The following is an 11,731-nucleotide window of genomic DNA, read 5'->3' on the forward strand; positions in this document are numbered from 1 at the left end:
TTTACGAACAAAAATTATTAGTAGATGAACTGCAAAATACAAAACATGAACAAAGCACTACCAATAAAAAAAGTATCAGTGTTTCGTGAAAATGAATATCATTAGGCCCCATTCACTTCACCTCATTTGCTATACTCGCTTCACTTCAATTGACACCTAATCTACGCCTTGACCCAGATCACTGTACACTGCCATGACACGTCACTAAGAAGCCACATTCTTGATATTGAAACTGAAAGTGTTTCTTCAATGTAGTACTATTAACCCTTTGTTGGACACGGCAAAATAAAAGAAGTAGGCAATATTTTCTTTTAGCGCATGCTTTTCTGACGTGATTTTATTAGACAAAAAACAAACCAGGAATTAAAATCACCATTCACAAAAAAGAAAAAAGTGGGACAGGGTATGTCCCACAGACCACATCCAGCAGATTCACAAAGTGGGACCGGGCATGTCCCACCATCCACTTCAGGCAAATCATGGTCGGCAGTGAAACGGGCCGAAACACGCAACACAAAGGGGCACATTGCACATTATGCAGATGTATTTGCTGCGAACTTCTTTCATCTGTGTGGAGCACCACCGGCACCGCAGACGTTTACCGGTGAACTTCGGATGGTGGCCATTTCCGGCAAACCGAAGCTCGTCGGGCACGCCGCTCATAGCACGTCCGTTTTTTTTTCCCCTTTTTGTTGTGGTGAGCTTTCATTGTAACGCTTGATCTTCTAAAGGTGTTTTGCGCAACCAGTTGGCGACCAAGTATCAAGCGGAACTGCAGATAAACCACAGGCTCTATAAAACTCATTTGAATAAAAGCATTCACTACCGCTGCATCCAACATGAAGTAAAATATGCGGCTCCACCAGCGCTTTGATCGGCGGTCTGCGGGGTATGCGTTTCTCTTCTGGTCGAATTTATCGACACCTCCCATCCACGTGTTGTAGTCTTTCACAACAGAGGGGCACTCAACTGCCATTTTCTTGCCATTTTGGAGTGTTCGATGCACCTGCACACGGTCTTCTGGGTCATGGTAGTTTGACATAAGGTGCACATTCTTTGAGTCTCTCCATTGATAGGCGACCACCTCTGCCTTTCTTCTCCAAATGTAGGACCCTCTCTCGAGCTTGTTATTTTCTTTGACTACTTGAGGTAGATCCCTCTTGTTGACGCGAAATGTACCACAAGCAAGAATGTCTTTTTCCCGAAGCACTTGAAGTAATTTCGTAGAGCTAAAAAAATTATCAAAAAATACCTGTGAGCCAGCAGGCACGGCGCCATCGGTCAGGGTCAAAACAACATGTTCACCCAAGGTTACGTCATCTGGCTTGTGTGCGCTCTTTCCTTCGTAGAGCTGGAACTTCAGGAGATAACCAGTCTCGGAGTCCGCGAGAGACCAAACTTTGTAGCCCCTTTTGATTTTAGGCTTCATGGGCATGTACTGTTTCATGCTCGAACGCCCTTTGAACAGTATCATGCTCTCGTCGACAGCGAGATGACTGGATGGCGTGTAGTTAGCCAGAAACCTCTCGTTCATCATGTCCATCAAAGGTCGAACTTTGTAGGACCGATCGTAGTCCTTTGTGCCGTAATCCGCCATGAGGTTATTGTTGTTCAGGTGAAGGCAGTTTGTTATGAGCTGGAAGCGTTTGTACGTCATCACCTGCGCGATTTCCTTTACATGAAAGAAGCTGTCCGAGCACCAATACATTTGCAGGTGGTGCATGCGATTGACGCTCATCAGAACAAGCAGTCCTATGTAAGCACGAAGCTCTAAACATGTCAGTGCCGTCCATCCTGCGCGGTTTGTTTGTGCTGCGTATAGGTTGGTTTGATCGACAATATGCTTCATAACATCGTCATCAAAATACAGAGAGAATGTTTCAAGTACAGTGCTTCTCTGCGAAAGCTTCTGAGATCCAAGTGCACTGCAATTTGTAGGAGTTGTGGCAACAAATTTGGATGAGTCCCACTGGTTGTCCACAGTCTTGTCATCAAGCTCTTCGGAAGGCTTCTTCGATTTCTTTTGTTTTTTTCTTTTTCCAACGTAGTGTTTGCGTCGGATTCCTTTGCGTTTGCTTGTACTCGGCCCTGGTAGCGGCGGCAAAGTGTCGTCCTCCTCGCTGCTTTCATGAGGGGCAAGCACAAACTCTTCGTCTTCAGAACTTTCGCAGTACTCATCTGTACTGTCATTGCAATTGTCCGGTAAACTGAAAAACAGTTCTAGAGCTTCCTCTGGGCTCAGGCATTTTTGTTTTCCTGCGTGGGAGAAGGAAATCAGCCGATTCAGCACCGTTATCACGCCAGTGTACGCACTCGACTCAATAAGCCTAAGCCTGCGGGCGCCAAAACGCACGTGTTACACGAGATTCATACATGCAAAGGTTTTTTCGTAACGTAGGGTAACTTTTATAGGCAATTGTATTTCTCAAAGCAATACCGTAGTGCAAGAAGCGAATATTTCACTTACCAGACATGTATCTGTCGTTGAATTAGCTTCAAAAACAGGCGCAAACTGACGAGACACGTGCACAAGAACACAACAAAATGTAACAGGAGCGCCTCCAGCTCCACCTCATGACACGGACAGAAAACTGCATAGAGTGTTTTGCACAAGGTCTCATAGATGGCGCCATATGAAAATTTCGAATATTAATTCATGTGTAAGCATTTTAGAGCGAAAAAACGACAACTCAAAAAGTGGGACCTATGTGTCCCATCATCCATCAAAGGGTTAAATACATATTCGATGCATTCTTAGGTGCCGAGAAACTCTTTTAACGGTTCTTGAGACCAGTGTTCTTATTTGTGTTAATGAAAAATTATGCTGAAGTAACACACACACAAAAAAACACCAGGCCTGCACGAACCACCCAGCACAGTCAGAGCAAAAGCTGGAAGAGCAGCCTTTCAGAGCCTTTCCTAAACTTTATGTTGGTAACTGCTACAAGCATACTTGCTGGGTACCCACTACACCATTATTAATCACAACTTTTGGCTGGCATTCACTATGCTATCCTTCGTCATTCTTCGGAAAAGCGCGGTATCCACCAAACACTTGCAGTGTGTGACGACGATGAGGAATCACGCCTGAAGTGGGTATGTGCCACAGTTAATAGGTGATCAAGAACAAGCTTTTGCAATGGATTGGAGTATTGGTCGACCCACTCATTACACATTTAGGAATGTGTGATGCCTGGTTGTTACTTTGCTGTTCTAAAACGCTTTAATACTCATATTAACGTGATTCCTTTCCCACCATCAAGCCTGCTTAAGGCAAGTTTTTGAACAAGTCGCAAGCTCTGGCGTGGCTCAATGGTAGAATACTGGGTTGGCACACAGCAGACCCAAATTCGAGCCGCACTGTGTCCTTGGTGTTCTTTATTTACCGTTTTTTCTCTCTCTCTTTTTTTTTCGTGCGATAGTGGTTACGGACACCGGCGGCAGTGGCAGACAACTGTGACGCCACACATGCCCCATGTTGTGATCTCATAACTAGCTTTTCCTGTAAAACTGATGATTAATTTCTAAAAAGGAGCTGGCTGTTTCCATATTTGGCTATTTCCAAAGTATGCAAATCCTTGGATGGTTTGTGGGACCAAAGGACCAACCTGAAACAGCACAGGTATCACTGTTAACGTGAGAACGAACACACACAGTGCACCTACACATACTGCTAACTATTGCATCAATCAATCTTTCACATACAAAACTACTTGTAATCATTTGCATTTTTGCCAATGTAATCAAACTATTGCGAATTTCAGTAACTACATGCATCCAGTTTGAATGGCACAAAAGGATTCGAGAAGCTTACTTCTTTTTAGACAAAAAAAAAGAAAAAAGCTTAGCGGATGTAATGTGTCGTAATCCGAGCACAAATGGAAATTAAGGCTCGTGTTACTTCAACGGGATGTGAAACTGCAATAATAACATAACTCAATGCAGACACTGCCGTTTACCATTTTTCAGTGGGCATGCACTTTGAAAAAGGCAAAGCTTGTATCCTAGCCCATGACTCTGCTTCAGTGATACACGCTGGAGGACAACAAAGAAAAATGGAGATAGAAAAGGCTCTGGAAACTCAAAAGGCAGTTGAGGCATATGTCAGCAATGCTTCTATTTCACTGTTTAAAAAAGAAAGCGGACTATCAGTGCAAGCAAAAACCAGACATGTGCATGTAGTACATATAAGCGGCGGTGAAATCCATCACGAAAAATATTTCGTCCGTGACGTGGCGCTTGCTTTATATAAAATAACATCTCAATTAACTATATCAACTACTATCTTATATTCCCATCTATGTACTTCTACCATTTCTTCGACATTAAACAGAGTATATACTTCTAAACGTCATGCCACAAAAATAAGGATTCACAGAAAAATTACGGACTGCAGTTGCCACAGATTAGGGGGCATTACCTGATTTTGGTGTGCATGTGATCTTTGAGGCTCTTCCTTCAAACAGGATGGATTGCCATAGAAACAGGAAAAAGGATGGTCTTTTGTTGAGTCCGTGTAAGCTTGATACATTCAGTAACATGCAAGAGACGCTACCATCATTCATGTAAACAAACACTGTTGCTGTTACCACCTCCTGCTCATCAGCACGACTATTCCACGAGTCCTGGCTGGTTCCAGTTTTACGGGCATACCCTGATCACATCGATGACTCTGCTTATAACTCTCTTTAACGACTTCCCAATTCCTTCCAGCGATATGTGCCATTCTACACTGTGACTTACAGAATGATGCTCCTTACCTAACCTCAAATAATAACTATAATCGTAATAAACTTTTCCCTCCCATTCCACCTACCTTCCTTTAAAGGAAGCCTGCAGATGATTCACTTTTATGTTTGCACTGTTTTCTTGTAAAGGATGCATTGCAATGGATATTTAATGCGTGAAAAATCAATATCTTGCAAAAAACTCGAGCATTTAAAAGCCGTTTGATGCACTTAGGAAGTTACGTTACCCCTTTAAAACCTACTAAACCTCCACTTTCCCCACATAAAAAAGGTATGCCACACACAATTAAGTCGTCTTCTTTTCATGGCAATGAAGCATGTGATCTCTGAGTTCCTTTTACAGGATAAAGGATTCAGGGCACAAGAAGCAGGAAAATGGTCGCTCTTCGGAATGGGTTGCCATGTGCCGAGCTAGCGTGGTTTTGTGACGAAAGGATATACTGCATTGGTCACAGGAAAGGGGACGCTCTCCTGTGTGGGTGCCCATGTGTCTAACAAGAGGTGCCTTCTGCGAAAACGACGCGTCACACTGGTCACAGGAAAAGGGACGCTTTCCCGAATGAGTGCGCATGTGGCTCTTAAGGACTCCACTGAGTGTAAAGGATGCATTGCAGTGAAGACAGGAATGATGATTTTTCTCCTGTATGTGTGCGCATGTGGGTCTTGAGGGCCCCTCCGATCGAAAAGTATGCATCACAGTGAATACAGGAATAGGGAGGTTCTCCAGTGTGTGTGCGCAAGTGAGCCACGAGCTTGCAGTTCTCAGTGAATGCAGCAGGAAACAAGTGGCACGGGAAGAGCTGCTCGCCCTTGTGGGTGCGAAGATGTCTCTTGAGATCTGATTTTTTTTTTTTGGTCACATAGCTGCACTGCGGGCAGAAATGCACTTTCACTTGTAGTGACGGGCATGAAGGAGAGTGCTCCAGGGATGCCTCCAATGATGAGTAAGCTGCAACGTCATAGAAAACATAAGAAGGCAACACTTACCACGTGGCACACATTATGTGGCCGTGCACTATATGACTTCATATGACTACCTAACTATATGGCAAGAGCCACAGGCCATCGGGAAATATGGTCATTTAAATTGTGATACTCTTGGCCTCCTCATAGCCTACCGACAAATGTTACAATATGCCTAACTATAAATGTTTCTAAAATGGTAACTCTGCATCGACCCTGTGTCACTCACAAGTTTTCGCATCTCTGCGCAATAAATACTTCAAGACTTGCATGAAAGCACCTGCTGCTAGCTCATCGAAATTTGATTCCAAAGCTGCACAAACAACGAGAAAGCTTTACATGTGTGCTGCTACAATAAGCACAGACCGTTAAACTAAACAGTAAAGTAGTTTCTTTGCACAGAAAAATTAGTGCAATTGAAAAAAACAAAAGCATTACTTCAGTGAACATTTGAACAAACAAGGTGTAAAGGGTAACGTGTGACAGCAGAACTTAATATAGAACAACCTGTAAAATACAGCACAAGAACAAAGTGCTCCAAGCAAAAAAATAACAATCAGTTTTAACTTCACTTCACCTCCTCATTTGCTATCCATGCTTCGCTTCAATTGACAGTTCCACCACGCCAGACCTATGTCACTGTACACTTTATTGATGATGTTATTGACGACAATCAATTATGCTTTAGTGTAATGGGTGGTCCTTTTGAACAAGTGCGTACATAAAATGCCCACTTATTTAATATTCACATGCTGTGGTGCTTGCTGTAACATTACACATTTGCCATGCAATATTGCCTGTGCTATGAAACTCCTCGCACTATGCATCAGCTGGATAGTTTTTCCTTTTCAAAAGTGTTGTTAGCCTGAACAGTGTTGTTAGCCATTGCACCATTGATATTTAGATAAAATAGGCTAGCAAACACTATTGCCTTAATAATAATGATAGCTTTCTAACCACGCCAATGTCTCAGTCACTTTCATGAATATAAATGTGTAGACACTCCATTTTATTGCTACATAATACTCACTATCCTCAACAAAAACTATAGCTATTTCTGAAAGCCACAATTGTAAAGCTGTACTCAGAAGCCTAAATTAACGATTTACTTTTCACTGCGCAATGTATTGATCAACTTAAAAGTGACACATGCATTTTAGGCATCACAGTTTTCATGTCAGGACATATCAAGTGCACCAACTTGCATAGAAAATCACTAAAGAAATGAAAAAAATTTAGCTGTAATAGAATATTTAAAATGTACACAATATGAAAGTGAAGTGCCACTACAGAGTGTTACAGTAACTAGTCTACAAGACTTTTTTTAAGTTACACCGGCACACACATTTGAACTTTCATACAGATACAATATTGTTCTTTGCAAACTATTTAGTCTAAAGCAATGCTTTGAAAGCACAAGTCAAACTTATGCTCATAATTATAAATAAACCCGCTCCTCTCTTAAAATGTTGAAAAGACCAAAATAGCAGAAAAGGAATATCCGATTTCACTACACTCAATACTACCGGTCCAATGGTGCTACCAATATTCGCTGCTATATCATCGTCACAAATGCTGAAGGGACACCCAAAACTGAAAATCATTTCTAAAAACAAAGAATCTGTCAATTTGTGAGCATCGTCACCGACTCTTCTTTATCAATTTGACTTATCATTTGTATAATTCCTCATCTGTAGATACCATCATCAGTGTGTGCCAGCTCGAGCTCGTCTAGAATAAAGCTCTTCCTCATAAGTGGTGGACGATGCTTCTCGATCCCCAAGTCCTCTCGCACGTTACCACAGGAGCTGCGCTCGGGTCATCATCTTACTACCTATTATGGCAGTGCAAGACAACCCTAATTTATCCAAAACCACCGGACAATGTGCAGCCTCCGCCGTCGACTCTGGGCATCCACAGCCAGCACCGTGATCCGCCAGTATTCTCGTGTCTCAAAGGGGATGACGTGGAAGAATGGGTACACACCTATGACCTCAAAAGCGAGTTGAACAGGTGGGATACTCTACACAAATTACGTACGGTTCCTTTCTACCTGCCTGATGTTGCCAAACCCTGGTTTTGGAACCACCTTCAAGATCTTCGCGACTGGGACACGTTCGCACGGCAGCTTCGTCAGATTTTTGGTTTCCTCAATGTTCATGCAGGGGCAAATATAAAGAAGCTTGCTGAACGTATTCAACTGGCAGGTGAATCATACACCTCGTAAATTGAGAATGTTCTTGCCTTGTGCAAGCGTGTAAACTCATGTATGCCTGAAGGTGACCGAATACGCCATATTATCAAAGGCATAAATACCGTCGCATTCAACACCCTTGCGTCGCAAAATCCTACCACTACTCAAGATGTCATCACCATTTGCCAGAGACTAGAAGAACTTTAGTCTCTTCGTCTCTGCCATTATGCCTCGGACACTCGTCTTCCTGCGTTCCTTGACATCCATGCCCTGGTCCACGACATTTTCGTGAGGAGCTTCATGGGCGCTGCTCTTCCTGCGCTCCACCATCTACTTTAACCTCAGCTCCAACCAACTTGCGGGACATCATTAGGCAAGAGATTGCATCTGCGTCACATCCACCATGTTCCGCTGAATCCAGACCTCGTCAGGTACCAACGTACACAGAAGTTGCCGCGCTCTGAGCACCCACCACTATCCCTGCGGCTACACCAGGTGGCCATGTACCTGTGGCATCCGTGTCACCACCGATGCGCCCACAGCCCTATTACACCGTGCCACCTGCTCCTTGCCCAATCTGTTATTATTGCAGCTATAAAACTCAAATATCTCGCTTCTGCCGAAGGCACCAACGGGACGAGCAACGTGGCTACGCTACAGAAGAACGTGGATGCTTCAGTCCACTCATGAACTACCAGCGCACGCCTTACCGGTCTTTCTTTCAGCGTTCGTTCTCTCCACCTTAGAGCATGGGTCTGCCTGCGAACTCCCGTGAGTCTCGCCGCCGCTCACCATCTCCCGATCGCCGTTCCGTGTCGCCTCTGCGACCTGCTTCCAATGTTCTGAATGCCCACTCGGAAAACTCCCCAATGCAGTTTTAGGAGGGGAAACTGCATCCACCGGAGAGCCAGCAATTTCCCCAGACAGCCCATCGACCTTGTTAACAGTGTTAGTAGAAGGTATACGCTTCGAAGCTCTAGTGGATACTGGCGCAGCTATTTCGATTATTCGCTCTGATCTTTGCTCCCATCTCCGCAAAGTCACAACACTTTACTCGGGCCCGTCTCTCCATGCTGCGACGAACGCCATTACTCGCCCACTCGCCCAGTGTACAGTTTGTGTTTTCAAAGATGGTATTCGTCATCATATTGCCGTTGCAGTTCTCCGTGAGTGCACCCATGAACTCATTTGAGGGTGGGATTTCCTTTCGTCTGCATGCGCTTCTACATCTTGTCGTCAGCGCCTCATCCACCTCAATCCCACCAAATCTTCTGTCGCGGAACATCAAGAGCGCATTCGTCTTGTCACCACTTCAGATTATGTTCTTTGGCCATCCCGAAAAGAAGTAATTAGCGTTAATTGCATCAACATTGTGTATGGCGATGTGCTTCTACTACCTTATGGCCACACGGTACATCAAGGCATTCTGATCATTCCAGGCCTTGTTCATTTTTAAGAAGAGTCTGCTTTTATTACTGCGTTGAATCAGACCCCCGAACCCTTATTGTTGCCCTGTGGATCAACAGTCGCATGCGCTATTGACCAGCATCCCGTTGCAATTGTTGCCCTTCCAAGTCAAGAAGACCTACCAGAGCAAAACGCGTCGCCACTAAACTCTCCCACTCCTCTATCGGTGACGATAAGCCCTGATCTGACACCAGCCCAGAGTCAAGAATCGCTGAATTTATTAAACAGACATCGCACTTTGTATGACGACTTTGGCTACTCACCGAATTCAGATTGACGGCTCCCGAATTATTCACCGGCGCCCGTACCGCGTGTCTCTTACAGAAAGAAAGATAATCAAGGAAAATGTCTCAGACATGCTTTGACGTGATATCATACGTCCTTCTTCGAGTCCATGGTCTTCGCCAGTTGTTGATTGATTGATTGATTTATAGGGTTGAACGTCCCAAAACCACCATATGATTATGAGAGACGCCGTAGTGGAGGGCTCCGGACATTTCGACCACCTGGGGTTCTTTAACGTGCACCCAAGGTCTTCGCCAGTTGTTTTGGTGCAAAAGAAAGACGGAACAGTACGTTTTTGGGTTGATTACCGGGCACTGAACAAAATATTGCGCAAAGATGTTTACCCTCTCCCACAAATCGACGACACAGTAGATTCGTTGCATGTCGCAGAATATTTTTCCAGCCTAGACCTGTGATTGGGCTACTGGCAAATACCAGTGTCCTAATCTAACAAAGAGAAGAGGGCTTTTGCCATCCCAGATGGACTTTATGAATTTAAAATAATGCCTTTCGGACTTCGTAACGCGCGCGCTACCTTTGATCGTATGATCGATAGCGTACTACGTGGCCTGAAGTGAAAAACCTGCTTATGCTACCTCGACGACATCATAGTGTTTTCGTTTACCTTTTCGCAACATCTGCAACGTCTCGAAGAAGTCCGAGGTTGCCTTGCAAAGGCTGGTTTACAGCTGAATACAAAAAATGCGCATTTCTCTATTACCTGATTGATAGTATGAATGTGGTCAATTGTTGAGTAGCCTGTTCGAAAACCTGCTTGTTCCTTTGGTTGATTGAATTCTAATGTTTTCTTTACTCTGTTAGCAATTACCTTTGTAAATAGCTTGTATACTACAGAGAGCAAGCTGATCGGCCTGTAATTCTTCAAGTCCTTGTCATCTCCTTTCTTATGTATTAAGATGATGTTAGCGTTCTTCCAAGACTCTGGTACTCTTCCCGTCAGGAGACACCTCGTAAACAGGGTGGCTAGTTTTTCTAACACAATCTGTCCTCCATCTTTCAGCAAATCTGATGTTACCTGATCCTCACCAGCAGCTTTGCCCCTTTGCATGCTCTCCAAAGCTTTTCTGACTTCTTCTATCATTACTGGTGGGGTGTAATCTGGGTTACTGCTAGTTCTTATAGTATTAAGGTCGTGGTTGTCTCGGCTACTGTACAGATCTCTGTACACATTCATACTATCAATCAGGTAATAGAGAAATGCGCAGAGTATAACCAACCACTATACATAGCCTTCATAGATTACGAGAAGGCGTTTGATTCAGTAGAAATATCAGCCGTCCCGCAAACACTGCGGAATCAGGGCGTAGATGAAGTATATATAAACATTCTGGAAGAAATCTACAGGGGATCAACTGCTACCATAGTGCTTCATAAAGAAAGCAACAGAATACCAATCAAGAAGGGTGTAAGGCACGGGGACACAATTTCCCCAATGCCATTTACCGCGTGCTTACACGAGGTTTTCAGAAGCCTAGAATGGGAGCAGTTAGGGATAAGAGTCAATGGAGAATACCTTAGTAACCTGCGCTTCGCCGATGACATTGCATTGCTGAGTAACTCGGGGGACGAATTGCAACTCATGATTACGGAGTTAGACAAGGAGAGCAGAGAGGTGGGTCTTAAAATTAATCTGCAGAAAACGAAAGTAATGTACAACAACCTCGGCAAGGAGCAGCGCTTCGAGATAGGTAATAGTGCACTTGAAGTTGTAAAAGACTATGTCTACTTAGGGCAGGTAATAACCGCAGAGCCGAACCACGAGATTGAAGTAACTAGAAGAATAAGAATGGGGTGGAACACATTCGGCAAGCACTCTCAAATTATGACAGGTAGATTGCCACTATCCCTCAAGATGAAGGTATATAACAGCTGTATCTTGCCGGTACTTAGCTACGGAGCAGAAACCTGGAGACTTACAAAGAGGGTTCAGCTTAAATTGAGGACGACGCAGCGAGCAATGGAAAGAAAAATGGTAGGTGTAACCTTAAGAGACAAGAAGAGAGCAGAGTGGATTAGGGAACAAACGGGGGTTAAGGATATCATAGCTGAAATC

The sequence above is a fragment of the Rhipicephalus microplus genome, chromosome 9, assembly GCF_043290135.1.
Source record: "Rhipicephalus microplus isolate Deutch F79 chromosome 9, USDA_Rmic, whole genome shotgun sequence".
NCBI classification, from domain to species: Eukaryota; Metazoa; Arthropoda; class Arachnida; order Ixodida; family Ixodidae; genus Rhipicephalus; species Rhipicephalus microplus.